The following is an 11,052-nucleotide window of genomic DNA, read 5'->3' on the forward strand; positions in this document are numbered from 1 at the left end:
TGTCATCTCTCCACATAATGACTGAGAGCCCATCCCTGGGCCTTTGCACTCGCTGTTCCCTCTGCCTGGAACATATCACTCTCCAGCTTCCTTAGTTACCAACATATTCTCCTTCAAGTGTCTCAGAGAGGACTTCCCTAACCAGCCTGGCTAAACGCAGGGCTCTCCATTCTCAGTCGTTCTTCTATCCCATCATCTCATTTCCTTCAGAGCACCATCCTGTGCTAAATTTATCTAATTGGTTTGCATGCTTACTTTCTCTCTCCTCCACCAAAATATAAGCTTTACAAGGGCAAAGACTTAGTCTAAGTGGTTCATCCATGTTTTCTGAGCAGGAACTCTACCTGACACATGGTAATTGCTCAATATGTGTTTGTCCAATAAATGAATTATCCTAACAATCAACGGCTAAAATTCATTAAGCACCCACTACGTGAGAGGTGTTGGAAGAGCACATTAGATACGTCATGTCACCTGATCCTGCAAATGTTATCGCCTTGAGCCTTACAGCTGAGGAAACTCAAAGAGCACACGGGACCTGCCCCAAGTTGCACAGTCGATGATGTTACACTTTCATTCTGAGCCCTGGCTCCTGCCTCTCAAAACTCCCTGCTCTCAACCGCCATGCTATGTATCCTGCCTCTTAGGACATCAGGAAAATGTCTGGACTCTTCTCTTCCCACCCTCAGCCCTTGGGGGCTCTTGAGGAGATTAATTACAAAACTCCAGACTGTATTCAGCCTTGTGCAGGAAGCTCTGTTTCCACAGCGGGAGCAGCACTTGGGAGGGGCACCCAGGGATCTGCCAGGACTGGCTATATCTCGAGCCCCAGAGCCCCCGAATGTGCACGCTGCTTGTGCCTCTGCTGCTTGCATGACAGCCTCGCTGTCACGTAGCGCTGGACCGCAGGTGCTCTGCACCAGACCCTCTTTCAGAAAGGAAATGCAATTAGGGCTGCACAGTTGGCAGACTTCATCTCCATTCCGGCCTTGGGAGAGGGATCAAAGGGCAGCAGGCAGGGCTGTGTGTGCATGTGCATGTTCATGTACGTGTGAATGACTGTGTGTCTTCGGTTAACCCCTGCAGGCCTGAAAACAGCTTTCAGGACTCACAAGGCATTGTTAGGAAGGGGATACTGAACACTTTTCATTCCTGCCAGTGACTGTTGCCTCATTGTTTACCAATCATAGTTATATTTCTTGAGAACTTACTGTGTGCCATTTACTATGTTGAGGACTTCGTGTATATAATCTCATTTAAAGCTCATAACCACTGTATGACTTAGTGTTGGTGTTAATCTCGTGTTACAGATGAGAAAATGGGCTCAGGGAGGCTAAGCGTTAGTTGGTGAAAGTCCAAGACAGGAATTAAACCCAGGTTGTTCGGACTCCACTTACCCACCGCATTGTACTGCCTTTCCAATAGCCTTGACATTGCTTTTTCATTTTTAAAGCAGACTGAAAAACCTCTTTCTTTGATGTGACACTCACAAGTAGTTTCCTCTATGCAAACTGTGTCCTACATATCATTTTGTATAGGTGCCACTGCTTTGTAACTCTTTCATAGTCATTATTGTATGAGGCAGGGTAGGTATTTATTGAGGGTTCTTTATGTGCCATGTATTGTCCTGCAAGTTGGAGAAATATTAGGGAAGAGTTAGACAGTTTCTACCTGCATGAAGATTTCTTTCTTCTTTCCTTTCCCCTTTGTGTTTTTTTCTCTCTTGCGCTCTCTCTCTCTCTTCCTTTTTCTCTGACTCAAGGTTCACCCTCATTAGACATGTAACAGAGTTTCATTGAGTGTCTAAGTGTCCGCTATGAGCCAGGATGATGGGAAAATGTAGCAAGCAAAGCAAGCATCATTCATGTTCAATAGCACAGCAGCGATTTTTCACTCAGAAAATGGACAGTGTGGGCAATGCCTGTAGGTTCTGACTGGGCCTGATCCCTTGGCCTCCAGAGGCTCCCACTATCTGTCTTAAGCCCCTGCTTCCCCGACCCTCAGCATCCTCCCCTAAGCTCTCTTATGCATTCTCACCAGAGCCAGCGGCTGCTGGGGCCGTCTGATTCTGCAGAAGGCTTTGAGGATGGAGCAGGCACACAGCTCTTTGAGCCTCAGCCCCTGACCAGCTACTTTCTCAGGCATGTCAGGGCTCTGCTCCACTTGCCTGCATGAAAGGCCAGAGCTGATGGACAAGGCTGTTATGTCCACAATGCTGACAGGTGACGGTGCACTTTGCAAGGTGCACCTCTGAGAAGAGAGACGAAAAGGGTCACAGATGGGGTTTACCTTTGGGCTATACGGAGCAAATAAATGGAAACTTCTGAGTCAGAACAAGGCGTGGTTTACATCAGAAAGACTAAAGGGCTGCAATTGGAGAGAACTGGGATTGGATTCCAGCTCAGCCTCTAGCGCTGCTTGAGTTGGGAGAAATTTGTGTCCTCTTCTGGTATCACTTCCCCTATCTGTAATGCCTGATTCCTAAAACAACTTCACCATTTGGCTTTGTCCATGTACTGCCTGGAGATTACACACTGTCTTTCTTTTAAAATGCCTCGCTTTGCCAGAAGCGGTGGCTCACGCCTGTAATCCCAGCACTTTGGGAGGCCGAGGCGGGCGGATCACAAGGTCAGGAGATCGAGACCACGGTGAAACCCCGTCTCTACTAAAAATACAAAAAATTAGCCGGGCGCGGTTGTGGGCGCCTGTAGTCCCAGCTACTCGGGAGGCTGAGGCAGGAGAATGGCGTGAACCCGGGAGGTGGAGCTTGCAGTGAGCCGAGATCGCGCCACTGCACTCCAGCCTGGGCGACAGAGCGAGACTCCGTCTCAAAAAAAAAAAAAAAAAAAAAAAAAAAAGTGCATTTTTTCATTTGTATAGATTTAAAGGGTACAAGTGCAGTTTTGTTATGTTGATATATTAGATAGTGGTGAAGTCTGGGCTTTTAATGTATCCGTCACCTGAATAATGTATGCTGTACCCATTAAATAATTTCTTGGCTGGGTGTGGTGGCTCACGCCTGTACTCCCAGCACTTTGGGAGGCCAAGGTGGGTGGACTGCCTGAGCTCAGGAGTTCGCGACCAGCCTGGGCAACACGTGAAACCTCGTCTCTACTGAAATACAAAAAATTAGCTGGGCATGGTGGTGTGCGCCTGTAGTCCCAGCTACTTGGGAGGCTGAGGCAGGAGAATTGCTTGAACCCGGGAGGTGGAGGTTGCAGTGAGCTGAGATCATGCCACTGCACTCCAGCCTGAGAGACAGAGCAGCAAGACTCCATCTCAAAAAACAAAACAAAACAAAACAAAAAACTTCATTATCCACTTCCCTCTTATCCCCCACTTTTCACAGTCTCCAGTGTCTGTCCTACTCCCCATGTCCATGTGTACACATTGTTTAGCTCCCACTTGTAAGTGAGAGCATGTGGTGTTTGTTTGTTTTTGAGTTGTTTCACTTAAGATAATGGCCTCTGGTTCCATTCTTGTTGCTGCAAAAGACATGATTTCATTCTTTTTTATGGCTAAATAGTATTCCATTCTGCGTATATACCATATTTTATCTACTCATTGGTCCATGGGCACTTAAATGTCCATTAATGGACATGTAGGTTGAGTCGAAATCTTTGCTATTGTGAATAGTGCTGTAACAAACATAAATGCAGGTATCTTTTTGATGTAATGATTTTTTTCCCTTTGGGTAGGTAAAATGTTTTATCATATATTTATATTATGAACAAAAAGCCTAAATGGCTATAAATAGAAAACAACCATGAAAATAAATAGAAGGAAAACAAACCCATGACATTAAATTCTATGCAGAGACTGTTTCCCGTTGGAAGGTCTGTCTGATTTGTTACATGGGAAAATGGCACGTTTTAGAGAGGTGTTATAGACCTACCTGTGCCAGATGGAGACTTTTATGTGAGGCAATCAGAAAGATAAATGGAGAAGAAAGCACTACCCCTTTATGTGAATTGATATTATTTAATGTCGTGTCTGAGCACCACATAAAAACCAATCTCAACTCTCATCAGTGATAGTCATTCCTTATTTTTGGAAGCCTTGATGATTCTAGGGTTTCTTCCTGCTCACGCATTTCAGGGTTCTTAAATACCCTGGTGAACTGGTTTTATTTTCTCAACACCACTGCCTGGTGAGCAGGTGGCTTTGTTTCCTTTTTAAAATGAGTTAATTAAAGTCTCAGTGAGGTTGGTCCCCACGCCTTCTATTGCTCAGCTTTCTTGCCTATTGTCCAAAAAGGCAATTTCAAACCCTTTCCATTCTCATGCCTCCTGATATTTACCATTGTCTCAGCAGATGATAACGGACACTATCAGTCAAATGTGTGCCGTCTTTTCCAACCCAGCCTCTCATCATTCCCCTTCTATGGCTCAAGAGACCTCTCACCTGTTCTTTGGAATCCCCCTCTTGGGTTCTCAGGGTCTTTACTCCACCAATCATCCCCAATCTCTCCAGCATTTTCAACTTCTCTCCCGTATTGGATCATTCCCACCTACATCTATTAGGGTCTATAAATTTTTTTCACTATAAATGTACAATTTATTGGGCAATAAACAAGACTCCAAAGAACCAAGGTTATTTGGCAAACTACCTCCTACTTCTTTCTTGAGGACAGTTACCTATGTTTTGACAAATAGTTCAATCTGCTAGAGCAGGGTCAGCAAACTATAGTCTATGGCCCAAATCTGGCCTACTGTCTGTTTTGGCAAATAAAGTTTTATTGGAACACAGCCAGGCTCATTCAATTTATGCAACATCCCTGACTGCTTTTGTGCTACAATGACAGGGATTGAGTAGTTGCAACATACATAGTACAGCTTGCAAAGCCAAAATTATTTGTGGCTCTCTGCAGAAAGAATTTGCAGACCCTCATGCTAGAGAAGAACTAGTTGTGTATGTCAAGGTGAAGAATCCTGCTTCAAATTTGTCACATGTCTAGAACTATCACCTCAATAGAAATGTGGCCACAGGTCAGAACAAACCATAGCTTGATGGTTGAAGAGTGGAACTGCACACAGGATGTGACAACATTTGACCCATTCAACTCTTAGATTTTTGCCTGTGTTGAAGCAGTTTGGTGAGCTGAGCATTGTTATATTGGAGTAACATGTGTTTTTGGAGGAGTAAAACTGGGTAGTGATGATGATATTTCAAAGAGCATACATCCACTCAACGTGGCAACCACAGCACAGTTATGTGAAATGACATCCAAGTGAAAGCCCCTCAAAGTTTTACACATCATCACCTTCTCCCCCAGGAAATGCCTTCCTGCTATCATTCCCTAGCTTGAGCTCACCTGTCCCTTCCATGTGACACATCCATCTACTCATGCCTTTTTCTTGGAAGAAACACACACATTTAAATTGCAATTTGGTTATCATGCATTCGGGATGCTGTATTTAGTCAACACAAGATGAAACAGATATTTTAGGATGTTAAAACTAGAGTATTCTTGTCTTCGAATTTTGGATAAGTCCCCAGACCTGTGAGTAATAGAGGCCAAGCCTTCCCATATTCTAAAGGGAGGTGCTAGACTGTTTTGGTAACTTTTGTAGGCCCCCAAATTGGATTTTTCAGCATTAGCCCATCCCCAGTCACCAGACTATGGGGGGAAGGCTGAAGATTCATTTGTGGGTAAAAGCGTCTTTACACGTGTGTGTGTGTGTGTGTGTGTGTGTGTGTGTGTGTGTGTGTGTGTTGGACTTAAAGATACCTGCTTGGAAAGGTTGAATTCTATCCCTTGAAACTCGAACAGAGTAACTGTTACCTGTTGCACACCTAAACATTCAAAGCCAGGATGCTGGCTAGAAGTAGATGATGAGATAAGGTTGCCTGAAAGCAGTTTGCATTCGGCAAGGTTGCCTCGGAGTTACCCATGGGAGGGGGGCGGCTGTGGTTAATCCTCAAACGTGTGCCACACACGAGGATCATCTAAAGAATTAAGGCTATCCTAGGGTGAACTGCCAGGAGCCAGGACCGAGGGACAAATGAGTTGACAAAAGTTTGTTTCATGGAGCAATGGTGAAAAAAAAAAAAGTTTTCCATTAACCCCTGTTCCCACCTTCAATCCCAGGTAACCATTAATCTACTTTCTGTTTCTATGGAATTGCTTTTTAAAAAATATTTCACATAAATGGAACAACATAGTAGCGGGCTTTCGCACCTGGTTTCTTTCACGGAGCATAATATTTTTGGGGCTTACCCATGTGGTAGCATGCATTGGTATTTTTGTTTTTGTTTTTTTTCTAGAGCATGATAGTTTTATTTATTTCTAAAATTTTTTGAAGGTTTAATTTTTGTGGGTACATAGTAGATGTATACATTTATGGAGTACATGAGGTGTTTTGTTACAGGCATGCCATGTGAAATAATCAAATCATGGAGAATGCGGTATCCATCCCCTCAAGCATTTATCCTTTGAGTTAAAATCAATCCAAATACACTCTTTTGGTTATTTTGAAATGTATCCTTAAGTTATTATTGACTATAGTCACTTTGTTGGGCTATTAAGTAGTAGATCTTATTCATTCTTTCTAACTATTTTTTGCACCCGTTAACTATCCCCACATCCCTGTCAGCCCCCGCAGCTACCCTTCCCAGCCTCTGGTAACCATCCTTCTGCTCTTGATGTCCATGAGTTCAATTGTTTTAATTTTTAGATCCCACAAATAAGTGAGAACATATGATGTGTGTTTTTCTTTGTCTGGCTTATTTCACCTAACATAATGATCTCTAGTTCCATCCCTGTTTTTGTGAAACTACTACATTTGTGTTGTATTTTGTTCCTTTTTATTGCTGAAGAGTTTTCAGTTGTATGGATATGCTGTGTTTGGGGACTATTTGAAAGTTCCTCAGGTGATTATAATGTGCAGACTGGGTTTAGAGCCATTGAATGAAACCATTCTGTTATAAATAAGTATACTCGAAACACCCAAGCAAACATGTTTAAGTTTCTCTTGGTTGATAAAAAATCAGTGAAACTCCCCCAACCTTATACTTCCATGCAGTGAGTGGCTTTTTCCTTGAATGTTCCTTCTTGATAAACTTCTTGGCCAGTGTCCCCAGTTCCTCTCTCCTACTTACTTCTCAACCTTCTAGCACCGAGCTTCTGATATGCCTACTGCTTGAAAACTGCTAAAGCCGAAGGAGACATCTCTCTGTCAACCTTGGTCTTAGCCTTGGGAGCATTTATTCCAGGAGTTGCTTCCTTGTTCTTGAAACTTGGATACCATATCATCAAAATTTTATGTTTTTCCTCTGAACTCCTGTTTCTTTTCATAAATATTTTATTTGTCTTAGTTTTCTACTGTTGTGTAACAAATTACCACACAGTGACTTAAAACAACACACATTTATGGTCTTAGTTTCTGTGGATCAGGAGTGCAGGCACAGCTTACCTGGGTCTTCTGCTGGCATCTGTGAAGGCTGCAATTAAAGGGTTGGCTGTACTTGGGCTGTGTTCTCATCTGGAGTCTTAACGGGGGAAAAATTCCATCCCATACTCAGTCAGGTTGCTGCCAGAATTCATTTCCTTGTAGCTGTATGACTGAGGGTCGTGCTTCTTGTTGAGTGTCAGCTGGGGGTGGCTCTTAGGTCTTAGAGGATCACTCATGGTTTTCTGCCATCTGGCTTTTTCACAACAAGGCGGTTTATTTCTCCAAGCCTGCAAGAGTCTCTCACTCTAGTCAGTTCAGGCAGAAAATTATATAATGTAAAGTAATCACGAGAGTGGCGTCCATCACCTTTGCCACATTCTATTGGTTTGAATCAAGTTACAGGTTCTACCTGCCCTCAAGGGGAGGGAATTATGTAAGAACATGGCTTACTTTGTGGTTACTTTATGGTGTATCTGCTACATCATTTTAAAATATTTTAAGGCACAGAAACCCATAGGAGATAACACGAAGGATACTCATCTGTAAAATATCTTGACACTTTGCCTTGTGTGTTTCAGAATTTTTCTAAAGTAATAAAACCCATCAAATAGAGTTGCAGTCCCTTGTGTTTATTGCCTTCTTATTTCTCCCTCTTGTCCAAAAAGTAATCACTATAAAAAATTTGGAATTGTACACTTTTGTTCATGTTTTTATACTATTTCTATAAATGTATATATGCATGAATGGAAACTATATAAATGGAATAATACTGTACATGGGCTTCAACTTTCAATATTCTCTTTTTGAGGTTCATCCATGGTGACACCTGTGGCTTTAGTCTATTCATTTGCTCTGTGTTCTAGTATTCTCTCTCTCTCTCTCTCTCTTTTTTTGAGACAGAGTCTTGCTCTGTCACCCAGGCAGGAGTGATACAATGTTGGCTCACTGCAGCCTCTGCCTCCTGGTTCAAATGATTCTTCTGCCTCCCGAGTAGCTGGGACTACAGGCATGTGCCACCATATCCTTCTAATTTTTTTGTGTGTGTGTGTTTTTAGTAGAGATGGCATTTCACCATGTTGGCCAGGCTGGTCTCCCACTCCTGACCTCAAGTAATCTGCCACCTTGGCCTCCCAAAGTGCTGGGATTACAGGCATAAGCCACCATGCCCAGCCATATTCCATTTATTTATTCATTCTCCTCTTGATGGACATATAGATTGCTTCCAATTTCTTTTTGCTGATGCATCAATCATGCAAGAAACCTTGTCATATCCATCTCTTTGAGCATGCGTGTGAGAATTTTTTTCCTAGAGGACACACCTGGAAATAGAATCGTTTGGTTGTGAAGTAATGCATCAGCAATTTTAAAATATATTTCCCAGTTTCTCTTCATAGTGGGTGTAACCATTTTCACTGCCACCAAACACCCTTGTCTTTTTCATATCCACCCAAGACTTGAGGTTGTCTGTTTCTTTTAATGATTATAAATCTGATAGGTGTAAAAATTGCTGATATGTTCAGTCACATTCCTGATTTTTAGTGAACTGGAACATGCTTTTTATTTTTATTCACCATCCAGGTTTCCTCTTCTAGGAATTGCCTATTCATAGATATAAATTTTATCTTTTTATCCAAACACTGTGTCAAGGCGACCCGACCTGGAAGAGGGACCTGTTTCTACCTGTGGTTAGAATGTGGCACTGCTTTAGCCCCTCAGTGACCTTTTCATGGTGGCTTTTGTCAGGAATGGCAGCAATGAGATCCTCTGAAGTTCTTCATAATCAGGAGATGTCAACAAGGAAAACCTGGGACAAGAGGGGAAGAACAGGGAGGACTCCACGTGGAGATGATAGCTGGCCAGATGAGGATGCATGAAATGCAGGCAGATACTCCCAGAAATACTGAACAGGGGACCTGCGTGAACACATGGAGGCAAGCCATGGAAAATTTAAGACACTGGGATGAATGGAATATTTTCTTTCTTTTTTTTTTTTTTTTTTTTTTTTGAGACGGAGTCTCGCTTTGTCACCCAGGCTGGAGTGCAGTGGCCGGATCTCAGCTCACTGTAAGCTCCGCCTCCCGGGTTTACGCCATTCTCCTGCCTCAGCCTCCCGAGTAGCTGGGACTACAGGCGCCCACCACCTCGCCCGGCTAGTTTTTTGTATTTTTAGTAGAGACGGGGTTTCACCATATTAGCCAGGATGGTCTTGATCTCCTGACCTCGTGATCCGCCCGTCTCGGCCTCCCAAAGTGCTGGGATTACAGGCTTGAGCCACCGCGCCCGGCTTCTTTTTTTTTTTTAATTTATTTTTATTTTTATTATTTTTATTTTTTTTGAGATGGAGTCTCGCTCTGTCGCCCAGGCTGGAGTGCAGTGACGCGATCTCGGCTCACTGCAAGCTCTACCTCCTGGGTTCAGGCCATTCTCCTGCCTCAGCCTCCCTAGTAGCTGGGACCACAGGCGCCCGCCACCACGCCTGGCTAATTTTTTTGTATTTTAAGTAGAGACGGGTTTCACTGTTTTAGCCAGGATGGTCTCAATCTCCTGACTTCGTGGTCCACCCGCCTAGGCCTCCCAAAGTACTGGGATTACAGGCGTGAGCCGCCACACCCGGCCTGAATTGAACATTTTCAAGGTAGCTCTTTCTGTGTTCACAGGATGGTGAGACAGAGGTATATTTGGATTATTACACAGTTTAGCCTTTTCTGGACTTGGGGATAATATTGTCATCAGTTAATTCCTTTTATAGCTCTAGCAGCATATGTGTAAACAAAAAAGAAAAGTTAATCTTCCAAAAACAATGTTGCTTCCCCAGGCATGATATCTCATATCATAAGGTCTCCTTCTGTCTCCTTGTTTCATTTCTGCATTTCCTTCATGTCTACAGGAATAAGTCACAGAAGACTGGCTCTGGGATCATCAAATACTGCACTTAGGGATTATTTGGAACCCATGTATGGAAGAGTATTTTGTCTTAACCTAAGTAGAGCTCCTGTAAGCCCTGTCCGTCCACATCATCTGGATCCCTCATCAGGTCTTTGTGTGTAAGGACCAGACTCCAAAAGCCATGGTAGCCAATAATCTTGACATTTTTGGAGGACCAGCTACTTCAGAGTGATTTTCTTGGATTATTTAGGTCAGTAAATAAAACAAACACAACAACAACCAACTGCCTTTGTGACCTCAATATCCATCCATCCATCTATCCATCCATCCATTGATTTATTTATCTATTCATCCCCAAACTATTTAATTAGTACAACTACTAAGTACTGGGCTTAAGGTTTGCAGAATAAAATATTTTGTATTCTCCTGAGTAATATGAACTTATTCCAGGATTCAATAGCCTCCTTTTCATACTTATGCATAAATCATCTAGAAGAAAACCCTTTTGTTTTATTTTATGAAGTGTAAATGCTGTTTTCTGATAATAAAATTGATGTATAATTGTATTAGTCCATCCTTGCACTGCTGTAAAGAAATACCTGAGACTGGGCAATTTATAAATAAAAGAGGTTTAATTGGCTCATGGTATAGGAAGCACAGTGGCTTCTGCTTCTGGGGAGGCCTCAGGAAACTTACAATCACAGCAGAAGATGAAGTGGAAGCAGGCATGTCTTACATTGCTGGATGAAGCAGGAGGAAGAGAGAGTGGGGA

The 11,052-nt window shown here is 42.9% G+C and overlaps 1 long non-coding RNA gene across 1 annotated transcript in view; it reads left to right on the top strand.

The window, feature by feature from the left end:
- Nucleotides 1-10,521, top strand: part of LOC139359739 (uncharacterized) — a 59,897-nt gene extending 49,376 nt beyond the window's left edge. Inside the window, exon 3 of the long non-coding RNA XR_011616127.1 lies at nt 10,282-10,521. This is a non-coding gene — a long non-coding RNA (uncharacterized lncRNA). The remainder of the gene's footprint in view (nt 1-10,281) is intronic.
- The last annotated feature ends 531 nt before the right edge of the window (nt 10,522-11,052 follow it).

Source organism: Macaca nemestrina, chromosome 18 (genome assembly GCF_043159975.1).
Source record: "Macaca nemestrina isolate mMacNem1 chromosome 18, mMacNem.hap1, whole genome shotgun sequence".
In the NCBI taxonomy this organism is placed as follows: domain Eukaryota; kingdom Metazoa; phylum Chordata; class Mammalia; order Primates; family Cercopithecidae; genus Macaca; species Macaca nemestrina.